Source organism: Staurois parvus, unplaced genomic scaffold (assembly GCF_062004578.1).
Source record: "Staurois parvus isolate SC_StPar_1 unplaced genomic scaffold, SC_StPar_1.0 ptg000105l, whole genome shotgun sequence".
NCBI classification, from domain to species: Eukaryota; Metazoa; Chordata; class Amphibia; order Anura; family Ranidae; genus Staurois; species Staurois parvus.
Genome location: NW_028317901.1, coordinates 5,183,107 through 5,208,147, shown reverse-complemented (window position 1 = coordinate 5,208,147; position 25,041 = coordinate 5,183,107). Strand labels below are relative to the sequence as shown.

The 25,041-nt window shown below is 40.5% G+C and overlaps 1 protein-coding gene across 6 annotated transcripts in view; it reads right to left on the bottom strand.

The window, feature by feature from the left end:
* TLN2 (talin 2) overlaps positions 1 to 25,041 on the bottom strand; it is a 307,615-nt gene that overhangs the window by 216,696 nt on the left and 65,878 nt on the right. For 5 of the 6 annotated variants that reach the window (XM_089671420.1, XM_089671426.1, XM_089671424.1 and 2 more), the window contains one exon: positions 17,740 to 17,772. The exons of the other annotated variant lie outside the window; for it this stretch is intronic. The gene's annotated coding sequence lies outside the window, so the exon portion shown is untranslated. The remainder of the gene's footprint in view (positions 1 to 17,739; positions 17,773 to 25,041) is intronic. 6 annotated transcript variants of the gene reach the window in all.

Sequence of the window (25,041 nt, the reverse complement as noted above, 5' to 3'; positions counted from 1 at the left end):
GATCATGTGATCACTGATTGGTCACATGAATAGTAGTTTCATTGCTTATGTGTGAAATCTGTGAATGATTGCAGAGGTCACATGGTACACGGCTATTCACAACAGTATTTCTCAATGGATGCAAGAATGCAGCCAGAGAGAAGGAGAAATGATTGCTTTTACAGCCTTTATGGGTGTAAAAGCAATCAAGTGTTATAAAAAAAAAAAAACACACTCCCCACAAGTAGTACAGTGTCACTATGGTGAAACTGTACTGCTAGGGTGACAGTATGTTAAAAAAATAAACATAAAACAAATAATATAAAAAAAAACAAACAGGTCCATTTTTTTTTTAAATTATAATTTTTGGTTATAAACTAATTTGGATTTTTTTTTCTTTACTAAAAAGATAGCTGAATACATTTTGGCCAAGATTTATGAAAGAAAGATTTATTTGCAAAATTTTATAAGAAACTTTTTTTTCCCAAAATGTTTGGACTTTTTAATTTATATAGCAAAAAAATAAAAATCCCAGTGGTGAATAAATACTACCAAAATAAAGTTTTATAAAAAAAAATGCTAAAAATTTCATATGGGTACAGTGTTGCATGACCGCGCAATTGTCATTCAAAGTGTGACAGCACTAAAGGTTGGAAACTGGCCAGGACAGGAAGGGGGTAAAAGTGTTCGGACTTGAAGTGGTTAAGGCAGGATAAACTACATCCTGATCTTGCCTGTAATCTAGAAATTTGCATGTTATACCTGGTTATAGAATGCCAGGTTGCTCCTGCCTGTTCCTGTGTTCCCCGCTGTAAACTGACCAAGCCTATCCATGACAATGTGAGAGAGAAAACCACATGATGCCACAGAAACTTAAAAAGGTATTTAGTGATATGACCAAAAAAAAATTCAGTGCCATTACGATTGCCCTAAAAGAGAAAAGTATATGGCAGTTTAAAGCTGAGACTTTACAACTACTTTAAGTCCTCATATAAGGGGCGAGAAACTACAATGCCTTACTCAGCTTGAGCTGCTGAGCTCTATTAACAACTGGACCAAGCCGGATCGATGTAAAAATATACCGTGCCTGGAATTGTTCTTTAAAAGCTAAAGTATAGTATTTTTGCAGTGAGAGCATATGTTGCATTCTTATTGCATTTATGTTTTACCAGCTGTCCCTTCCTTTTTTTCTAATAAAGAGAACTGCATATTAGCCACAGTAGATTACTTACTACAACCACCGAGATAGGATCTCAGCCACAGGGAGTACACAGATTTTAATGAGTTGGCTGGGTCAGTATGGCATTTTGTAGTGCTGCAAAGAAGGATAAGCCTCTGTATGTAATGCACAAATATGGCTTCCACAGGGAAACTAGGATGTATGTTAAATATTGCTTATATTATAGAAACACACAATTTAAAGTAAAAACAAACTCAGTACATCTCTGCAAGCCATTCCCATTTCCCCTGGTTTTAATTGGTTTAAAAACACTAGAAATATATAAAAATACCTATTGATCTGCCAGAAATCCAGCATGCTCCTAACTTTGTTTGATCTGAAAATCTAGTTCCTTGACCTTCAAGTGACTGTAAAGGTTTTTTTTTCTTCAGTTAAACGTTATATTCACCTGCTCTGTGCAATGCTTTTGCAAAGAGCAGCCCTAAACCACTTCTTCTAGGGTTCCCCGAAAGCTGTGCTCGGCTCTACTCCCTTCCGAGTGCCCCCATTGCAAGCAGCAGGGTGAGAGTGCTGCACTAACATCGCTCATGTGTACCTAGCATGACATCAAAACGAAATTACCTCCCACGTGACTGGTTGATCATCTTACATCCATTACTACTTTAAAAGGGGTAGGTACAGTTTTTTCAAAGTTATTTAGTGGTTAATTTGTAAAACTATCAATATAATTACAAAACTACTTAAGAGCAACCTTGTAAAAATCATAAAAAGTGGTTTAAGGCAGAACAGTTCAACAAATGAAAATATGTGCTTACTATGAATACACTATACTTTTGTTTTTAGCATGTAGAGCCATACATACAAAGTCACCCTGGGTAAAAGGGTAAGGGTGCAGGTATTGGCTTCGAACAGTATGGGTCTCATAAGAAGGATAAAAAAAAAAAAACTGGAATTACACCAAGGCTATTAGCTATGAGGCACCATATACTATGGTAAGGTTTTATGGGTCAATTAAATTTAGCAGAATCTCTTGCACCCACAAAAGGACACTTAACCAGTTTTAGCATCATACATGTTCCTCTTTATTCCTCAGTTGTTCCTTTTTTGGTCTACTGTATATACCACTATAAAAATGTATTATTTAAACTATAAGTCTTATGCTAGATTAAACCTTTCACCCAACCTTGAAATTATTGCACTTATTTATAAAAATATGAATTAGAAGCACTGTTGAAACAAAACTCTCCTCTATTTAACCATTTATTGCATATCAATTATGGTAACTAGGGCAGTTTCAATGGTGTGCCCTTTGCCCCCATACTTTAAACTATGAAGTCTATGAAATTAAGGGGTTTGGTAATGATTGGTCACCAAGTAATTTTCACTATGCTAAGTGCACACACACTGTGCTTGCTATGAAAAAAAAAAAGTAAAATGCCATTATGGGATGGATTTTTATGTTAGACATTTAGCAGGAGGCATAAAGAAAAGTACAAAATATAAAAGCAAAGCAAACTATGGACTATGATTGTTAATTAGAGTAGACTATCGTTCTATACAGGTGAGTGTGAGCTAGACCCCAGAGTAGCATACTGAGCAGAACAAAGATTTTTCTGTGAATGTACTTACACGTGAGCTTTGCGTAGGTGGTTATACATGTATCAAGATGCATCATACAGCCTTGAAATGTGATATACCTCAGAAGCTGTTTCTTTGCTGTCTACACAGCATTTCTTGGCCATCCAGGAGAAGCATTCTCAGCCATCTCAATTTCTGTAAACCAATTCCCCTTAAACCCCTACCTAGGAGTCAGCTCAGCCCAAAGAGACTGGAACAACTAAGAAAAGCATGCATGGAAGACAAACTGTGCCTGGTCTACAGTGTAAATCACATTATATTATCTCATGTCACATCAAGAGAGGAAGCAGGCCACATGCTTCTGCTGAATCATTTTCTGTATTACCACTACGTCTTGTAGAATCATTTGTGAATAAGCAGGCATTAAGAAGACAGGCTAAATAAACCAGCAAACTAATTATAACATTATGCACTCTTACCATTTAATGAAATTTGTACTTTGGGGAGATAAAATCTTGGGCAATACAGAGCATGTTGAAAAAATTCACAAAAACGTATATAGCCTTTTCGCACTTTCTGGACACTGACACTTCCCATGACATTCATGGGACTACATAATGACTAGTGTGTATGCTATACAGTAGGGTTCGACAAATCCCAGGCGCCAGGTCGCCATGGCAACTGGAAACTGCTTCCTGGTGTCTGTTCATACACTGCCTCCCACCGGCTTCCATGCAAAAAATGCCTCTCCCAGGCTTCCGTGCAAAAAATGCCTCTCCAAGGCTACCGTGCAAAAAACGCCTCCCACAGGCTTCCGTGCAAAAACCGCCTCTGTAACGTACATGTGACATGATGTAACATGCATGTGACATAAATGTACAGATTTGAGTAGATAAGATGTGATCGGTAGCATTATGTAATCGTAACTGTAGGGACATTCCATTGTCATTAAGGATGTATATTGAGTCAGAGGTACTCAGACACAGAGGCATCAATTCGGCTGAAAAGCCCGGCTTCCAAGAGGGGACACCTTTGTGTTAATAAGGTTGTCACCTTCTGGTGAAACCGGTTTAAAGAAAGTGGCTCCAGACATTTTGGCTTCATGACAGCAGGGGGCTCGGTCTGGGGGAGCTGAAAAGTATATCCTTACATCAAAAGGGGTATGTTTCATCTCTCATAAAAGCTAAAATATTAGTTGCAGAGAGATGAACATGCTCCCTTCTTGTAGGACATTCTGTAGGCTACATCGGCACTAAAAATCATATTTGTGGTTTATGCAGAAGGCCAGTAAAATACAGGAAATGGTTAGGTGGTGCTGGATTGCGACAGTCGAATGGTGTTTAGTACTGTCGCGATCAGACTGATGCGCTGGTGTCGGAAATCCAATCCCTGACTTGGTGTTTCAAGCCGGCCTTAGTCTGATTGAACTTGTGCAGATAAGCACAAGGAACATCCTGTGGACAGGTACAAGAACACCCCCCATGGTCAATTGGCCGAGGACTAATGTCCCGCCTATGTCCATATCCCCATAAATGTGATACCCGGGCATTGGGACTTTTGTGATTCATATGGAGCCAGTTCAATTTGACTGACGGATTGCTGATGCTCTGGCTTGCTCCAATCACAGGATAGATCTTCGTATAAGTTTTTATTCTGTTTTATTCCCTTTTTATTTTATAGTGAATAGTCATTTGTGTGTCTTCTTGTATTTTTTGTATTTCTGTAACTTTTTATATTTTGTACATATTTTATGCACTGCCCACTTTCGGGAAATTAAATCTTAACATTAATTAGTGATTTCTGTGTATTTAAGCACGTGCTCTTATCTTCAGAGAGATTAGATTGGAGAGATTAGATTGTATTGTATTTTAGTGCCTTTAAATGCTCGGTCAAGCTCATTACCAATTTGTATGCAATTGCAATGTGTGTGGGCAGATTGTAAAAGGTAACCGATCGGCCAGACGGAGATCTATGTGTGTGGGGTGTCCCAGCAGACCGTTCTGCGGATAAACTGTTGGGTGGTGGCAGGCTACCGTTTGTGGTGTGTCTGGTGCGGGGGGTGTGTGGACAGTGGAAGGGTGATTAACACCGGGGTTCAAGCTGTAGGTAGCTGGAGGGACCTTAGAAGGGTGTGTAATTACTAAGCTGGCCCTCAACTCTAATCAGTGCATCAGATTTTATATAAAATTTGTATCTGCCAGCGTGTGGTCGACCAGCTGGATTGGAGTGAAGTCTCCATCTGGTGGTGGCCAAAGGTAGTGCAGGCTGTTAAAGGGTATCACGGCTGTTCTTATATACGGTTTTATATATTTAAAGCAGGGGCGGACTGACAACTCATGGGGCCCCCAGGCAATAGGGGATCAAGGGGCCCCTGTGTCCTTGCCCAAACTCAAAAAAGCCTATGAAAAAGGTACCAGAGAATCTCATGGGGCCCCCTACTGACCCCGGGCCCTCAGGCAGTGCCCGAGTTTCCAAACGGTCAGTCCGCCCCTGATTCAAAGTTAAGTCCCCTTTATTCTCTCTTACCTCAAGTCACGGCCGCACGTGCGCGCCTCAGTTAGCTAGTCGATGTGGGCGTGGTGTTTGGGGGATCCGTGACAGCCTCCTACAGGCTTCCATGCAAAAAAGGCCTCCCACAGGCTTCCATGCAAAAAAGGCCTCTCACAGGCCTCCATGCAAAAAAGGTCTCTCACAGGCCTCCATGCAAAAAAGGCCTCACAGGCCTCCATGCAAAAAAGGCCTCTCACAGGCCTCCATGCAAAAAAGGCCTCTCACAGGCCTCCATGCAAAAAAGGCCTCTCACAGGCCTCCATGCAAAAAACGCCTCTCACAGGCCTACATGTAAAAAAACCCGCCTCCCACAGGCTTCTACGCAAAAAATGCCTCTCATTGACTTCAATGCAAAAACTCCAGTCAATAGCAATTCTATGTGAACACTTTTCTATACTATCACTTGCAAGTCTGAAATGCACCGCTACAAACTTGCACAGGACCCTTTTCAGAACAGCACTCAATACATAATGCGTGGATCACATCTATGTGAACCACCTCAATAAGAACACATATCCAGCCTCTCATGAGAATCTGTGAGAGTTTAAAAATGCATCCAGAATCATGTGTGTAAACCACACATCCCACCTGGGCATTTTGGGATCGTGGCAGAATCACTGACTGCAAAACGCAGGTTCAGGTGCCATTATTTTCAATGACGCCTAAAACGTGGTGCAGTTTTGCCATGATTGTCGTGCGGCAAATCGCATCACATGAAGCTTTTTCCCAAAAAGTTACCTTGCCCCGGGCACCAACAATCCAAGCTATGCTGAAAAAAAAAAAATAAAATGGATCCTACCTTTTTTTTTAGCTGGCTCCTGGATTCAAAGCAAACTTGTCAAGCCCTGCTGTACAGGATCTGAGAGTGGGAGGGATTGCTTAATTTAGCAGAACAGACACAAAAATCCTGTGTGTTGTCAGCCCATAAGGGAACTTTGGATCCGAGCATCAACAGATTTTTTTGTATTTGCAGAGTCTTCAAAGGGATAAATCATGGATAAATGAAGGTGCATATATTACATAGATATACTGGGGGGGGGGGGGGGGGGGGGTTTGCCCTGGCATACACTCTAAGAGGTGGATAGGCAGTGCTAAACCTTAGCAGAAAAAAACAGATGAGTCTTGCATGCAAGATCAACTGCTTACATCACTGGATACAGGCAGCCCAATGTTTATTAAGAGAGACCTTGTGAGAAAAGATGGAGACTACCGCTACTGCCCTTGCTTTCTGAAGCTGCTAGTTGCCTGGCTGCTGTATCACTAAGTCAATGACTGCTGACTTTCCTAACCTCCATAATGGTTCTGGATCAGTGTATTACAAATACTGAAGAATCCCTATCCGAAGGGTAAAAAGTCAGGGATTCCCCATTACGCTCTACTTTTTATGACTATTAGGCCGTTAGCTCAATATTTACATCAACGATCTGGCATCAATTATAAACGAATACTTTCTAGTGACGACACTAACTTCGCCCCACACCTCAGTTCCCTGCGTTATTTCTATTCTACAGAAATGTGCCCACTCAGGACAATACATTAATCAAAGTCTTTAGCCTTAAAGTGACTCTAAAGTGTATTTTTAAAAATAATTCTGCAATTCTGTTATAATTTCCAGCTTTGCGCAATACAAGAGAGAAAGAGCAGCCTCAATCCTCCTCTTCTTGGGTCTCCTGACTCCTCTTCTCTGTGTGCCACGATAGGAAGCCACTTTCTATCGTGACACAACTGTGTCTTTGGACTCTTTCGAGTCCAAAGACACAGACAGCATGGCCTGGCCTTGCCCCCCAATCCCTCGTCACATTGTTTATTCTTTTGCCTTTTCTGTATTTTTGTCTTTATCTGCAGATGGTACATAGATGTATAACTATTTGGCCACTTTGTAGTCTTTCTTCATTTTTATTTCAGTTTGGCCCTTTGAGGGTATAGTATCTGTGATACAGTGCTCAGCATAAATCAGTACACCTTTTTTGAAAAGTAAGATTTTAATCAATATCCTGAATGAATACAAGAATAAGTTCAAAACTTTTTATAGAATGTTTGTTTAGCTCATTACATGAAAGTAAAATTAATAATATAACTTAGAGTGCCTTGAAAAAGTATTCGTACCCCTTGACATTTTCCACATTTTGTCATGTTACAACCAAAAACATAAATTTATTTGATTGGGATTTTATGTGATAGACCAAACACAAAGTGGCACATAATTCTGAAGGGGAAATGATAAACGGTTTTCAAAAATGTTTACAAAGAAATACGTGAAAAGTGTGGCAAGCATTTGTCAGTACTTTGTAGAACCACCTCAGTAAAAGTCCAGACCTAAATCCAATTGAGAATCTGTGGAAAGACTTGAAAATTGCTGTTCAGACACACTCCATCCTATCTGACAGAACTTGAGCTATTATGCAAAGAAGAACGGGCAAAAATGTCACTCTAGATGTGCAAAGCTGGTAGAGACATACTTAAAAAGAGTTGCAGCTTTAATTGCAGCAAAAGGTGGTTCTACAAAAGTATAGACTCGGGGGGGCTATATACAAATGCACGCCAGACTTTTCGGATATTTGTAAAAAATGTTGAAAACCATCTTTCATTTTCCTTCCACTTCACAATTATGTGCCACTTTGTGTTGGACTACCACATAAAATCATAATAAAATACATTTACATTTTTAGATGTAACAGGACAATGAGTGGAAAATTTCAAGGGGTATGAATACTTTTTCATGGCACTAGTTTACAAAATCTTCAGTTTTACTCAAGTTAGTTGATGCAAAAATAAATACACCCCACAACAAAAACTATTACATCTAGAATTTTGTATGACCTCCATGATTTGTAAGGACATCACTAAGTCTTCTAGGCATGGAATCAATAAGTTGGCGACATATTGCAGCATTATCTTTTTTCCATTCTTCAAGAACAACTTTTCAGAGTCTGGATGCTGGATGGAGAGTGATGCTCAACTTGTCTCTTTTGAATTCCCCACAGGTGTTCAATTGGGTTCAGATCAGGAGACATACTTGGCCACTTAATCACTTTCACCCTGTTCTTCCTCAGAAATGCAACAGTGGCCTTAGATGTGTGTTTTAGATCATTGTCATGTTGGAAAAGTGCACGACGACCAAGGGCACGGAGTGATGATAGCATCTTCTCTTTCAATATAGAGGAGCACATTTGTGAATGCATGATACCAACAATTAAATGCAGCTCCCTGACACCAGCAGAACTCATGCAGCCACACAGAAGGACACTGCCACCATGTTTCACTGTAGGCACCATGCGTTTTTTTTGTTAGCCTCACCTTTGCGACACCATACAGTTTTGAAGCCATCAGTGCCAAAAACATTTATCCTGGTCTAATCACTCCAGAGTACAGAGTCCCAGAAGTATTTTTTTTTTCAGCGTGGGCCCCGGCAAATTCTAGGCAGGCTTTTTTGTGCATGGGCTTTAGGAAAGGTTTCCTTAGTGGACAACACCTATACATGCCATTCTTCTGCAGTGTACACCATATTGTGTCACCCCAGTTTGGCTTTCTACTTCTTTAGCTAACTGCAGTGAACTTGTATGGCGATTTTCTTCAAACTTTACCACAAGATGCTCCTGTGGATGGCCTGGATGTCTCTGTGAGATGGTTGCAGTTCCAGCTTTGTTACATTTTTTTCTATAGTATTCTGATTGATAAGTAAAGCTTTGCTGATCTTCTTGTAGCCTTCACCATTCTTGTGTAAAGAAATTTTTTTTTCTCAGGCCTTGTGACATTTCTCTTCCATGTGGTGCCGTTGTTGAAAGCATGAAATGAAAAGGGGTTTTCTTTGTTACATAAAACTCTTATAATTACCTGTCTGCTGGACACCTGTTTAATGAATAATTAGACTCACATATAGTTGAATTCTTGTTAATTAGGATTTTGTTGTCTAAAATGTACCTATGCTTTTAAGACTTTCATTGGGATGTATTCATTTTTGCAACATGGTCTGGAATGAATTTGTTAGGAAAAATTATTTGTGTGTGCAAATTAACAAATCCTGTTTGAAATCAATGACCCGTATTTGTGGGAGTATTTTATAGCATACAGTCCCATAGAAAATGTTGATTCTGAAAGGAAAGTAAAGGTTTTCTGACAAATCTGTTGGGGTGTACTCATTTACGCTGAGCACTGTACACGCTATTTTGTACATTTCCCCCATTTCTATGGTGCACTGCACAAAAAGTTCTTCTTGAGTGTTTTTCACCACACTTGCATGTGTGGTTAACTTGCCAGATTTGGAATAGATTTGTATAAAACCTGAGTATATCCTGTGCATCTCAATTTTGTCTGATCGGGTCCCTCAGCATGCATTTAATATATATTGGATGTTGTTCATTTAGGTACTTTTGAATTAAGGCAGTAGTGCACGCTTGCATGCAAGCATGCATGGATGCCCTTTTACCCTCCTCCTTCAGGCTGGGAAAGACAGACTACACCCACAGACCTGGTGTTGTCCTGGTTTTGATGTTGGTTAGGTATCTGTTATTTATGTTGTATGTTATTTTTTTGTTGTTTTTTTTGTGCAGTATAGACACTTTGTTTTCTTTGAGATAGTTTATTAGTATTGTCTTTTATTTACTTTTGTGATGGCTGGATATCTTGCTTTACATATTTGTAATATGTGATTTTTGGCTTTATAAATGCTTGCTTTACCTGTAAAGTCGTACGTTAACCTGTTTGAAGATCAGCGCCTCTGTTCTGATGAAGCAGCTCCCACAAAAAGTGTTGACATAATATGTTCAGGAGTTATAAATGTCACGATTTTGTAAACATTTGATCTTGATTGTTTTTCTCCTTGATTTGCAACTTTTAACATTGTACAAATAAACCAGTTGTATCTTTATGCATATAGATTTGTAACTTTGGTCTCCTGAGGGTTGCATTGAAAATTCATATTTTCTATATAACTTGCTTGTAGTACATTTTGAGATGACACCTTCAGGATACTTGATTTCAAGTCAAGATATTTAAATTCCACCCTATATACCAGAAATCCTGACTGGTTTCTAAGACTGGGATGTTTAGAGAAGAGATAATCCAGTGGTATGGCAGTCCCACGTATTGTAAAATACCAACAAGCAGCCCAAATTGCTCCCTTTGTAATATTCCATAAAATCAGCAGAAATACCCTTTTGTGATAATGCATAGTGGGCACACAAATTTTGTGAGACAACAGAGGGCAGCCATGTTCAAAACTAAGTCAGCCATGACATTTTGTAACAATAGCAGACACAACAGCGGTGATTCCCTTTCTATAATCCAAGACATGCATCTTGTGAAATTATCTCTTAGCTGCATTCCATGTGTCCTTATCAGTATGTTGATAAACACAGCAGAAACCAAATTAACCAACATCAAAACTAAACCATGGCAAACAGATAACCTTTTGATTTAGGCATCATAACTCCCCTGACAGGAATAAAAAACACATCTCACAGAAATAAACACACAGTCTCACTCTAATAGCCATCATAAACATGGCAAGTCCAGACTTAAGTATTGTTAATCTTAGACAACCATCCTAGCTAATCACCCATTGCAAATAGTATAAATGGAGTAATTAGCAAGCATGCATTTCTGTCCATTTTGTCCAGCAAAATCAAAACTTTAGTGTATTTCATAATTCCTGAGAAAATGGTACCGCCAGAATAAGTACTTTATTACCTGTATCAATTACTTAGAAGCATTTTAGGCCCAAACATCACTATGAGGTATCAGAAGAGGATTAGACAGTAGTGTACCGAAATGAAAATTCTGGTGCTGAAACCCAAAAATTCAAAAAGCACTTGGCCAAAAAACAAAATGCGCAGTTTTTAAAAATGAATATATATTTTTTGGAAAAAAATACACTTTGATTAAAAAAAATATATATATATATATATCCCAATTTGTTTATAAAATACGAAAGAGGAAGTTAAGGCGAGTAAACACATACCCAACATGTCATGCTTTAAAATTGTGCACGCTCGTGGAATGGCATGAAACTGCAATACTTAAAAAATCTCCATGAGTGATGCTTCAAAAATTCATACAGGTTAGCAGTGTAAAGTTACAGAGGCGGTCTAGTGCGAAAATTATTGCTCTTGCTCCGACGTTCGTGGTGATACCTCACACATGTGTTTTGAACACTATTTACATATGTGGGCATGGCCTATGTATGCATTCACCACTATGTGGGAGCAGGGGGCACTTTAAACTTTTTTTTTTTTTTTACATTGTTCCTTTAAAAAAAATTTCAATCACTTTTATTCTTATCACAAGAAATGCATGCATCCCTTGTGATATAAATAATTAGTGACAGGTCCTCTTTATGAAGAGATATGCGGCCAATAAGAACCCACATCTCTCCAATGCAATGTAAAGCATTGGATCAAAAACAAAATCACTGATCTAGTGCTTTAAAAAAAAAAATAAAAAATGGCCGGAACAGGAAGTGACATCGCTCCGGTCCTCCAAGGGCATAGAGATGTGTGGTGGCCATCTTTCCTTCACTCATCTCTATGCCCAGCGCCGGGATTGATGGTTTCTCAGGTAATGCTGAACTACCGACCGGCTGGCAGTGCAGCAGCGGCTGAGCGGCAGTGAGGAGCATAGTTTTTTTGGCACCTGTATCAGCGCTTTATTTTCCATTTCGGTCAACGGCTGAAAGGAGTGTTTTCGGCCAAAATGTTTCGGCCACCAAAGTTTTGGTGTATCCCTAGATTAGCCCCATTACCTCTCATAGGTGATACAGCCATCTGATACCCATCATATTTTTATTTACTCAAATGGTGAATTCATGCTGGACAATATTACACCATTTACCAGAATGTATTCCAAGCTATTAATACATGTAGAAAACTGTATCAGAGTGGCAGCTACCTGGTCATAAACACAGACGTCCCATTGGCCACTCCTCAGACATTCTGAATGGTCAGAACAATCCTGTCCACACCTTCCTCAAGAGCCAGAAAAGAGAGAGTGTATCAGCAGTCTAAGGTGTGTCAACGATCCATCTTGCTCATTGACTGGACTTTAACAAACATGCAGAACTGGACTTTAAGTATTGTCATTCTTATAGGCTTTTTATCTCTCTGTTATATTATTGCCTCGTTTTCATTTGTAATAACCTTTTTCGGCATATATTTTGTTTTCACCGTTTTACCTGCTTACTTATTAAACAATATTTTTTAAACCATAAAATTATCTCCGATGCATCAATACAGAACTTAACCCCTTGGTGCTGGCGCCTCCTGGCCCCTTAAGGGTCTCAGAAGCTGGGAGGTGGGGTTTAGGGTCATGTGACCACCGTGACACGCCATCACTTGATCGGGAAAGGTCCCAACTGAAAGAGGAGATCGGGACCTTTCCGTGAGTACCGGACATGTGTGCTGGGAGAGCACAGGGCACGCGCTCTCAGCACGTTTTTCTTTAATAGAACGCAAATGTGAGTTCGCTCGGCATCTAGGCCCAGATGCCGGGAGGCCGCTCATTTGCATTCGGCCAGCGTGAAGAGGTTAAAGAATCCATGTCCCTTTGAAGAGTGCTAATATATGGTAAATCTTTGTATACACCCGTCTGTTGTGATGTGTACGAGTAAAGCATTAACTGCATAGTTAAAGAAACTGAGCGACAATTGCTCTCAGTCGAATGGCACTTAGATTGTGGTCCCGTGAGCTGGAAAATGTGCAGGGTGAGGCTGAGTGTGTCATTGTCACGTATCCATGACAGTGTGGTGTGAGTTTGACCAGCCATCTGTCACAAGTTGGTGAAGGTGGTTGAGGTCTAAAGCTGTGCCTATCACAGCCTTATGGACACTGCTAGCAGTATTTTACAATATGTGGTTTGGAAGACCCATATATTGTAAAATACTACCAAGCAGTACAAATTCACTACTCTTACAATTTTACATTCTTTCGGCAAAACCCCATATGGCCACTAGTAGATGTTCCGGATTGTCATCCTATTTTGATCTTTTCACTAGATTGCATAAAGGCCTGAGACCCAAACATTGCAGCTATCACACAGTTTACTCACTTATATAAATCTTCAAGGCATTATACCTTTAAAAAAAATCTCAAACATCATAAGAAGTCCAGCAAGTTCTATCCCTCATTTACAAATTTAGCACTACAATGAATTGTTTATCCATACCAAACCGTTACTCTGAACATTTAGGGAGTTTGAATGTGTTTGTCAGGAAGACCCCCATGCTCAAGGCCTAATCTCAGTTTACTCCTCCCTTTTTTCTTCAATCAGCAAAAGTAAACCCTTGTCCTTGGTCACCTGGGAGACTGAATTGGAATCCATCCAAATAGAAGAGCTATAGTCAGATGCCTGATACAGCACAGCCTGTAGCTCTCTCAGTATTATGTCACTAGAGAACTACTGTGAAATGTTTTGCTGTCACCTTACCCCAGCAAGAATTTTGAAATATGCCCTCACCTAATATCCCAATTACTTTCACAGTTAGGATGGCCCAGGCACTATGCTTCCTGTACCCATGTGCATCACTTGTAGACTGACACACTTTTATACAACATCCACAACTCCAATTACTGCTCCTCAGATACCTTTCACCTGTACAAGTGTTGACCCACATTGTGAATATAAAATATGATTCTGATTTCCCCATTTATGGTACACATGAATGTAAATCTGTTTTTAATTTACACACCATGTCTATAACACCAGTATTGAATGTTTACCTGCTACACATTTCAGTGTCTTTTTCCTTTTTGCTACCTGATAAACCCATACCATTAGAACTACTAAAGACAATGGGCAACATCCAGAAAACTAGCAAGTGCATAAGGACGTCAAAAACTATGGCCCAATATTTCTCTTATGACAAGTTCAGTTTGATAAGCTTTTTGGTCAAAAATAAAATGCAGTTATTTCTAACCACATATATTATAAGGTATATTGTTAAAAATTGAGCTCTGCACTAAAATGAAAAACAGGTTTGCTTTACAACCATCTTCCGTCTACCACACCTCGCTGAGGTCAATGTCAGGACCCTTTTAGTGAGATCTATGGAATAATGAAGATCGTAAGACTAGTGAGAAGAAGCTACAGCACAATGAAAAATCTTCACAGCGAGAGTTGGATACTGAGAGCTCCCAGGATCGCAACAGAAAAACTGTGACATCACCCTCACTGTGGGCGGAAGCAGGGTGTATGGCAAGACTTAATAATGACCCAGATTTATTATTGGGAATAATAAAAAAAAAAAAAAGCTTATCTTGTATTTTAGTGCAGGGTCCACCAAGACCACTTACAGACCTTGTTTACAGCCACCCAACGTCCCCCCCCCCTGCCTGGGGTTTCACCAGTGCATTTTTATTTTTATTTTTTTTATACATACCTTTTGTCATATGACATCACAGGTTCTTTTCTCTGGCGATGGGCAGATCAGTATACTGTGATTCAATGTAGGACGGATTCCGACTGGCTGCAACTTGCCCTTCCTTTGCATTGGATTCACATATACATTAGCACTGACTAACTGAAAGTGATGGAAAGGAAAACACTACCCATATCAAGAAATCATGTTTTACTTTTACGGTCAAACCTGCATTAAAATATCTAGAATCTGCCTGACTGCTAAGAACAATGCAGAATAATGTACTCTTACAGGGTGATGCCTGAGTGAACATTTAGCCATTTTGTAGTTTTCATATATTAGAGAAGGGCTAAAAAAACCCTGCTAGATGATTTTTTTGCGGTCGCGAAAGAAAAGCACGAGGAATTCCTCTCTTATGCGTAATACACACGATGAGAAAATCGGATGAAAAAATGTTTCTATAGCAATCGTACGATGATCTGATTATTAGTACACGACGTTCGAGAGCCCATCAGGTCTGTTCATGCAAAATTATTCGAAGGGACAGGCATAAAAACTTTTCTCTTTTGATAACAGAACAAACAATTTTTGTTTAATCGAAGTATTAGTCTGTAAAAAATCTAGTGACCAAGACCGCTTATACTCAGAAATGAAAGAAAACATTACAATACACTATTGCAGGAAGTTGTATTCTGTCTTCCAAGAATTTTTATAACTCTAGTAACCTATTCATTTTCAATATTAGACTAGCGTACATAAAAAACAAAAAAAAAAAACAGATGATCATTTGTTCGATATTCTCATGTGTACAAGGCTTTAGACAGCTGTGTCCAGAACAAGTGTTGGCTTTGGAAGCTCTACTCTTAGGAAAGCCATAGATTAATCGATTTTCTTTCCTTCCATTACGGGTGGAAGAAAAAAAATGTTCTTGATTTCCCCATCAAGACAATGTTGATGGGGGAATGCCTCCCACAGCGCTACTGTATTCTGCCAGCTGGGAGCTTTCCTGGCCATCAAAAAACAATGGCTACTGCTAGCAACTATAGCCGCTGGCAATAATCGCATGCTAAAAATCCGATAGGCTGGTTCTACCCAAGTTAATAAATGGATCGACTTGGGTACAATCAGCCTGCCCATAGATTGATCGAACCTTGGCCCTGCTGAACGGCCAAGATATGATCCATCCATGGCCGGCTTTAGTTCTTGATCTGGGAGACAGATCCAAGATTTTGGATTCCCCTGCTTCTCTCTTTCTCAGAGACAATGGTCTCCAGTACATAAAGCAATAAACTTGGGGGTCTAAAACTTTCTCCACTTTATACAAAACAAAAGTTTTGCCTAGGAATATACTCTAACCTACTGTTAATAGGGTTTAGTTTTACTTCATTTAAATTTCACAATTACCATGTCATCCTATGCTCCCTCACTCACATCTTCAATCTCTCCCTCTCTACAGGTGCATTCCCCTCCCCTCTAAAGCATGCGCACATCACTTCCATACTTAAGAAACCCTCCCTAGACCCCACCAACCTGAACAACCTTAGACCCATCTCCCTGCTGCCATTTACCTCTAAACTCCTAAAACACCTAGTCTACAATCGTCTGAGCTCCCACCTCACTGACAACAACCTTCTTGACCCTTTACAGTCTGGCTTTCACCCCCTACACTCCACTGAAACTGCCCTACTAAAACTCACTAATGATCTACTAACTGCAAAAACCAATGGCCACTACTCCATACTCCTACTACTCGACCTCTCCGCGGCTTTTGACACGGTTGACCATACCCTCCTCCTCAAAAAACTACTCTTTTGGCCTCAGCGACTCTGCTCTCTCCTGGTTCTCCTATCTATCGCAGCGCTCCTTCAGTGTTACCTATAACGCTGCCACCTCCTCTTCACTCCCTCTCTCTGTAGGGGTCCCCCAAGGTTCTGTCCTTGGACCCCTTCTCTTCTCCATCTACACCTCCTCCCTTGGTCACTTGATAAACTCCCACAGCTTCAATTACCATCTCTATGCTGATGACACGCAAATCTGTCTATCCCTCACCTCACCAATTCAGTTTCCACCCGCATCGCTAGCCTACTAAGTGACATATCAGCTTGGACGTCGCTCCACTTCCTCAAACTCAATCTTTCCAAAACTGAGCTCCTAGTATTCCCCCCAGCCCGTGCCAACCCCACTGACTTCACCATAAATATCACTAACACCATCCTCAGTCCATCCCCTCATGCCAGAGTACTGGGTGTAATCCTAAACTCCAATCTGTCCTTCCAGCCCCAGATCCAATCGCTGACAAAATCACGTAGACTTCACCTCCGCAACATCTCCAAGATACGACCGTTCCTAACCCCGGAAACCACTAAGCAACTTATTCACTCCCTTATCATATCACGCCTCGACTACTGTAACTCCCTCCTCATTGGTCTACCTCATCGTAGGCTATCCCCCTCTAGTCTATCATGAATGCTGCTGCCAGACTCATCCACCTCACTAACCATTCTGTATCCGCCACCCCTCTCTGCCAATCCCTCCACTGGCTCCCAGTTGCTCAATGGATAAAATTCAAAACTCTAACAATGACATGTAAAGCCATCCACAACACTGCACCAATTTACATAACCGACCTTATCTCTAAATATCACCCAAACCGCACACTCCGCTCCTCGCAAGACCTCTTACTCTCTAGCTCCCTCATCTCCAAGACTTCTCCAGGGCGTCACCCATCCTCTGGAACTCCCTACCCCGATCTATCAGACTATCACCTACTCTACTAGCCTTTCGGCGATCACTGAAAACCTCGTTTCAGGGAAGCCTATCCCGCCCTCGCTAATTCTGGAATCCTCTACTCTTCCAACCACTCCATCCCCCACAGTGACTACCTACTGTACCATTCACCCCTCCCTCCTAGATTGTAAGCTCCAAGGAGCAGGGCCCTCAAATCCCTCTTGTATTGAACTGTATTGTTACGGTTTTATCTCCCACTATAATGTAAAGCGCTGAGCAAACCTTTAGCGCTATATAAATCCTGTATAATAATAATCATGAAACCAAAACACTATAAAAAGCATAACAAAATGTAACCAATTTTTTCTTTTCTTACCTTTAAGAAGTGGAGTCTGCCCAATTAACGCACCTACAAATGAGAGAAGAAATCACTATTACTTAATCTTGAATCTCCTGTATTATACATTACAGGAAACCTGAGTTGATGTATGTGGCCTGCCATTCCTGAAAATACCGATTCAAAGGTTCCCCTGCTCAAGTCATCACATGTCCAGGCCTGTCTGAAGTTTGCCAATGACCATCTGGATGATCCAAAGAAGGCATGGGAGAAAGTCATGTGGTCAGATGAGTAGAACTTTTTGGTCTAAACTTCACTCGTCGTGTTTGGAGGAAAAAGAAGGATGAGTTGCATCCCAAGAACACCATCCCTACTGTGAAGCATGGGGGTGGTAACATCATGCTTTGGGGTGTTTTCTGCGAAGGGGACAGGACAACTGCACTGTATTAAGGAGAGGATGAATGGGGCCATTTATTGTGAGATTTTGAGCAACGACCTCCTTCCCTCAGTCAGAGCATTGAAGATGGGTCCTGGCTGGGTCTTCCAACATGACAACGACCCGAAGCACACAGCCAGGATAACCAAGGAGTGGCTCCGTAAGAAGCATATCAAGGTTCTGGAGTGGCCTAGCCAGTCTCCAGAACTAAATCCAATAGAACATCTTTGGAGGGAGCTGAAACTCCGTGTTGCTCAGCGACAGCCCCGGAACCTGACAGATCTAGAGGAGATCTGTGTGGAGGAGTGGGCCAAAATCCCTGTTGCAGTGTGTGCAAACCTGGTCAAGAACTACAGGAAACGTTTGACCTCTGTAATTGCAAACAAAGGCTTCTGTACCAAATATTAACACTGATTTTCTCAGGTGTTCAAATACTTATGTTCAGCAGTGCAAGACAAATAAATTCTTTAAAAATCATACAATGTGATTTTTTAAAATCTGTCTCTCAGAGTGGGAATGTACTTACAATGTGAATTTCAGACCCCTCCATGATTTCTAAGTGGGAGAACTTGCAAAATCGCAGGGTGTTCAAAAGAAGGAGGATCAGATAACTCCAAATCTTATAGATCTCCAGATCTTATAAATCCAGGAGGTTACATGTTTTTGAACTGTATTTAAACTTAACATTTTTTCAATGAATACAGTTAGGTCCATATATATTTGGACACATGCATAATTTTAGTTTTTTGGGTATTTACCAAAATATATTCAAGTTGTAGTTATATAATGGATATGGGCTGAAAGTGCACACTCTCAGGTTTAATTTGTGGGTATGTACATTCAAATTGGAGGAAGGTTTTATGAATTACAGCTCTTAAGAGTAGCCACCCCCCCTTTTTCAAGGAACCAAAAGTAATTGGACAATTGAATCAAAATCTGTTTCATGGCCAGGTTTGGGCTACTCCACTATTTCTTCATCAATTAAGCAGGTAAAAGGTCTGGAGTTGATACTAAGTATGGTATTTGCATTTGGAATCTATTGCTGTGATCCTTGCAAATGTGCTTAGGCATTTTTTTACGGTGCTTTTTCCTTCCTTGGACCAAAAGGTAGAAAAAGGAGAAAAAAAAAAAAAAAAAAACATCCTGTATGCATGAGGCCTAAAGCCCATTTATAGACCTCAGAAACTAAAGCAGAAAGTTACATACAGAAGCGACTTGCACCTCAACAGACATCCAAAAATAACTTGTTTCTGAAAATACCGTTAACATGTTCTATTTGAGACTCATAAATCTAATTTTATATCATTTTTTCTAGAAGCTAATGATGTCCCAGCAAACTGGATGTTTTATCCAAGAAATGCTATACAAATTATATACGCAATACTTAATCATTGCATCCAACAATTAAAGTTGAACTTCATGAATGATCTGTATTGCATACATTTACTTTGGTCCAGCATGGCACAAATTAAAGTGGAACTGCACTTACTCTGAGCACCACATACCAAAAATGCTATACACTTCATTTTTAATATTCAATACAAACTCCTCCATCCATGTCTTATTTTGCTGAGAAACCATTTTGAAAAACACCTCCTGGCACTTCTGGCAGTAGCTATCTTGACTAAGGGCAGATGATTCATGTAGCAGTTACTTCCTGGAATCCATCTGTCCTTAGCTCAGGCATTGGCTAAGCCGAGTACCCTCTCTACCTTCCTGGAGACTCCTGGGATGTATGACATCGTTTGCCTAGGCATGAAAACCAGGAAGTAAATGAAGGAATGCAAAAAAAAAAAAAAAAAAAAAAAGGTTAAAAAAGTAAATATGATATACTTTCCTACTCTTCACTTTTACTAATGCTAGAAGCATAAGGATTAGAAACAGTCCATGTTGATAGAGTGAAGTTCCGCTTTAAGTATGCTTTACTCATACCTGATGAGCTGTGGGGAAAGCTGGAAGTTGGTACTAATACAGTGATAGCTGATCTTCTGGGTAATGCTCAGGTTCTATGCAAATGGCTGCCCCACTGCACACTGACCACAGGAGGCCACTTGCTCAGAACCTCAGCCATTCATAGAACACCTTGAAACTGACTGAATACAAGACGTTCTTTAATTGCATGGAGTGGACAGGGGGGCAGTGATAACTACTATAGGTGTCCACTTATGAAATGGAGATCACTGCTGATCTCAGTACACTAGTGGTTTATGAAACAGAGATGATCAGTGGAGAACATATTCTCCGCTGATCTTCTCAGCACACAGAGAATCTGTCACTGACAGAACGTATGTGTCTTATCTATTTGTGTGTATATATTTATTATTTTTGTATATTATTGTGTATTTGTCTGTACTGAGGAGAGTCGCCAACTTAGCAGAAGTAATTTACCGCAAACTGATGGCTATTTGTTTTACTGATCTCTCGTTATTATATGTCTCGCGAGATTACAGTAACAGCAGCCATTTTCCAGAGTTCAAAGCGTTTGCAGATCGCTTCTCTCCTCATTAGGAGAAGTGATCTACGCTGCTTCATAAACAGGCACTCAGGAGAGCTGTCTCCTCTGACAATGCTAGGGAACTCAGCAGCGGTCATTTACTGTTGCTTGATAAACGTACACCATAGTTCCTTCCAGCTTTCTCAGTGGATCATCATGAATGAGTAATGTTCAGGTATGAGTAATTAATGTGTACAGCACCCTGCTGACTTCTCACACCAGCCATGATCTGGCCGCATTGCATAGAGAAGTACAGAGGCCTCATGATGAGAACACTGAGCCTAAAATAAGTTATGTAGTGAAAATTGAAAGGTTTCATTAAACTGCCAACAGAATGTTGAGGATAGATGGAGGATACAGAGAAGGCAACAAATAAGATGATTAAACATCAGCTTTAAAATAAGCATCCTCAATTTGCAAATTATATGAAGAAAACAAAAGGAAAATCTCTGTTAAAAGAAAGATCATTTTATTGAAAAGAGCTTTTGATTTAGATTTAGGTTGATACAGAAGAACATGCCAGCCAGTCTGAAAACCCAGACACTAGGCACTGTTGGTAAAATGCTGGGCCCGAGACACAAAGCCAAAAAAAGATTTGCAATCTGAGAGTGGTGCCGCTAAAGAGATACTAGCAAACACAGGCTGCATTTTGAAATAGCACTTGGCTCTGCTCAAACCGGATATTAATCTGTTGAGAAATATACAGCGCTTGTCGCTTGCCCCCTGCATTGAAATCTTTTCTTCACAAAACCTTCTCAAATCAGATCTTGGAAAGTTTCTTCAATGAAAGTCTGTGGGGCTACAAGAGATGGGGGAGCGGGGGCAGGGTGATAGTGAAAAAAAAATGAACATTCCATTAGGCGTGTCTCCAGGGAAACATTTATGTAGTACACTGGACAACAAACATTTGTTAATGGCTATGATGGCACAAAGAAAACTACAAGCGCAGATGTCACTCTTTCCATAGCAAATTATTTGGTAAGCTATTTCAACAGATATCAAATATCACATCATTGCAAAAATTATTAGGGTCCAAATTGTTCCACCAACAAAACAATCTCAGAAATCTTCTACATCCAGCAATGAAAGAAAGGGGGGAGGGGGGTAGCACACTTCTGTTATACCAAACCTAACACTATGGAATATGTTATAAATACATAAAGATAACAACAGAAGTCAGTATAAACCAAACACCAGGTTGTTACAGTGCCTTGAAAAAGTATTCATACCCCTTGAAATTTTCCACATTTTGGCATGTTACAACCAAAAACATAAATGTATTTTATGCGATAGACCAACACAAAGTGACACATAATTGTGAAGTGGAAGGAAAATGATAAAATGGTTTTCAAATTTTTGTACAAATAAATATCTGAAAAGTGTGGCGTGCATTTGTATTCAACCCCGCTGAGTCAATACTTTGTAGAACCTCCTTTCGCTGCAATTACAGTTGCAAGTCCTTTTGAGGATGTCTCTACCAGCTTTTCACATCTAGAGAGTGAAATTGTTGCCCACTCTTCTTTGCAAAATAGCTCAAGCTGTGTCAGATTGGATGGAGAGCGTCTGTGAACAGCAATTTTCAAGTCTTGCCACAGATTCTCAATTGGATTTAGGTCTGGACTTTGACTGGACCATTCTAACACATGAATATGCTTTGATCCAAACCATTCCATTGTATGTTTAGGGTCGTTGTCCTGCTGGAAAGTGAACCTCTGCCCCAGTCTCAAGTCATTTGCAGACTCTTAACATGTTTTCTTCTCAGATTGCCCTGTATTTGGCTTCATTCATCTTCCCATCAACTCTGACCAGCTTCCCTGTCCTTGCTGAAGAAAAAAACATTCCCACAGCATGATGCTGCAACCACATTTCATGGTGGGGATGGTGTGTTCAGGGTGATGTGCAGTGTTAGTTTTCCGCCAAACATAGCGTTTTGCTTTTAGGCAAAAAGAGTTACATTTTGGTGTCATCTGACCAGAGGGCCTTCCTCCACATGTATGCTGTGTCCCCCTCATGGCTTCTCACAAACTGCAAACGGGACTTCTTAAGGCTTTCTTTTAACAATGGCTCTCCTCTTGACACTCTTTCAGAAAGTACAGATTTGTGGAGTACACGACTTATAGTTTTCCTGTGGACATATTCTCCCACCTGAGCTGTGGATCTCTGCAGCTCCTCCAGAGTTACCATGGGCCTCTTGGCTCCTTCTCTGATTAATACTCTCCTTGCCCGGCTTGTCAGTATAGGTGGCTGGTCATGTCTTGGTAGGTTTGCAGTTGTTCCATACTCTTTCCATTTTCGCATCGTGGATTGAACAGTGCTCCGTAAAATGTTCAAAGCTTGGGATTTTTTTATTTTTTTTTTAATAACCTAACCCCGCTTTAAACATCTCCACAATTTATCCCTGACCTGTCTGGTATGTTTTTTGGCCTTCATGATGCTGTTTGCTCACAAATGTTCTCTAACAAACTTCTGGGGGTTCACAGAACAGCTGTATTTATACTGAGATTAAATTACACACAGGTGGACTCTATTTACTAATTGGGTGACTTCTGAAGGCAATTGGTTCCACTAAATTTGAGTTAGGGGTATCAGAGTAAAGGGGGCTGAATACAAATGCACGCCACACTTTTCAGATATTTATTTGTAAAAAATGTTGAGAATTATTTATCATTTTCCTTCCACTTCACAATTATGTGCCACTTTGTGTTGGTCTATCATAGAAAATCCGAATCAAATACATTTATGCTTTTGGTTGCAACATAAAATATGGAAAGTTTCAAGAGGTATGGGTACTTTTTCAAGGCATTGGACCAAGTACAAGAGATTCTCAGCCTGGCAACTATTTCATGTCTATGGTAAATGTAGACAGATGACCTTTCTGCAGAGCTGAAATCTATAGGACAGGTTTGATAATACTTATTCTTGTTTCTTTACAAATGAGCCTGGGCTTCCCTAGAGACATAAATTTGTAGAACTGGCTGACATGTCAGATAATGCCTTAAACCAATATTAAACCCAAAACCAATATAATATATTGCAGCTTATCAACCATTTGATGTAGTGGCTGCATTAGTTTTCATGTTTTAGGCTTTTTTTCCCCCCGTTTTCACCTGGTGATCTGGCCAGTAACACACCTCCTGTATCATACAGATACCATTCTGGATGAAGCACAGGGGCAGATCTGAACAGCAGCATTGTCAGTCAGGAAGGGGAGTGTTAGATGTACCAGCAGATTTGAAGTGATTGTAAAGGATCACTTTTTATTTTTTAAACAAAGCATGTTATGCTTGCCTGCTCCATGCAGTGGTTTTGCACAGAGCAGCCTCGAACCTCCTCTTCCCAAGACCCTGGCCAACGCTCCTGGCTCCTCATCCCGCACCAAATGCCCCCATAGCAAGCTGCTTGCTGTGGAGGCACTCGTTCATGCTCGCTCCCAAGCCAGCTGTGTGTATCCATAGACAAAGTGCGGCACAGCCCTGCCCTCTGCCTGATTGACAGCTCCAGCAGCCCCTGGCTCCTGCTGCTGTCAATGAGGAAGATAAGAAAGAGAGAGCTGAGAGAGCTGCTGCTCTAGTGCCCATCACAGGATCGAGATCGGGCTAAGGTGAGTATGGGGGGGTTGTTGCAGAGCTGCATGCAGAAGGTTTTTTACCTTGATGCATAGAAACTAATACTTTATGATCAGTTACAGCAAAGTTTTTTTCCTTTTGGGATAAACAAAAGCTGATCATTTTAAGCACCTCTGCCAGTGTTAAATGGTCTACCACAACTGCAAGAGCTTATCTGCTGAAAAAAAATAAAATAAGACTTACTGGCTGGATCACAGATGAAAACAGAAAAAAGAAAGCCTAAAAAGAAAAACTAACAGTCACCACATCTAAGAGTTGGTGAACTGCAATAAAATAAAGGTTTGCTTTTGGGTTTAATACTACTTTAAAAGAGAACTGCAGGATTTCAAAACAATCATGCTCACCTAAATGGCTGCACCATCGATCTGATGCTGCAGCTGTCCCCCCTGCCCACTCTACAACGGAAAACTGAGAAATCAGACTGTTGATTGCTCAGATCTCAGTCTTAAGGGAGCAGAAAGCTGTTATTCATCATTCTCTGCTCTGCTCCTCCAGCGCTCACTGGTGCGTTGGGCTGTGGAGGGGGTGGGAGTGGCTGGCTCAGGCTCTCAGTGGTGCATTGGAAGGCTCAACTAGGTGCCATTCAGGAATCTGGGCAGATCCCGACATTAGAGTCTGGATACTTCCAGAGTCTGTTGCAGTTGAGTGACGTCAGCCGGCAGTCAGCTGAATCTTAGTCACAGGAGTACAGAACTAAGTGCACTCCTGTGACCTACAGAAGAAATAGGGCTAAAGTAGTTTCGGCGCTACTTCTAACATCCAACCCCACTCTCATGTTTATAAAC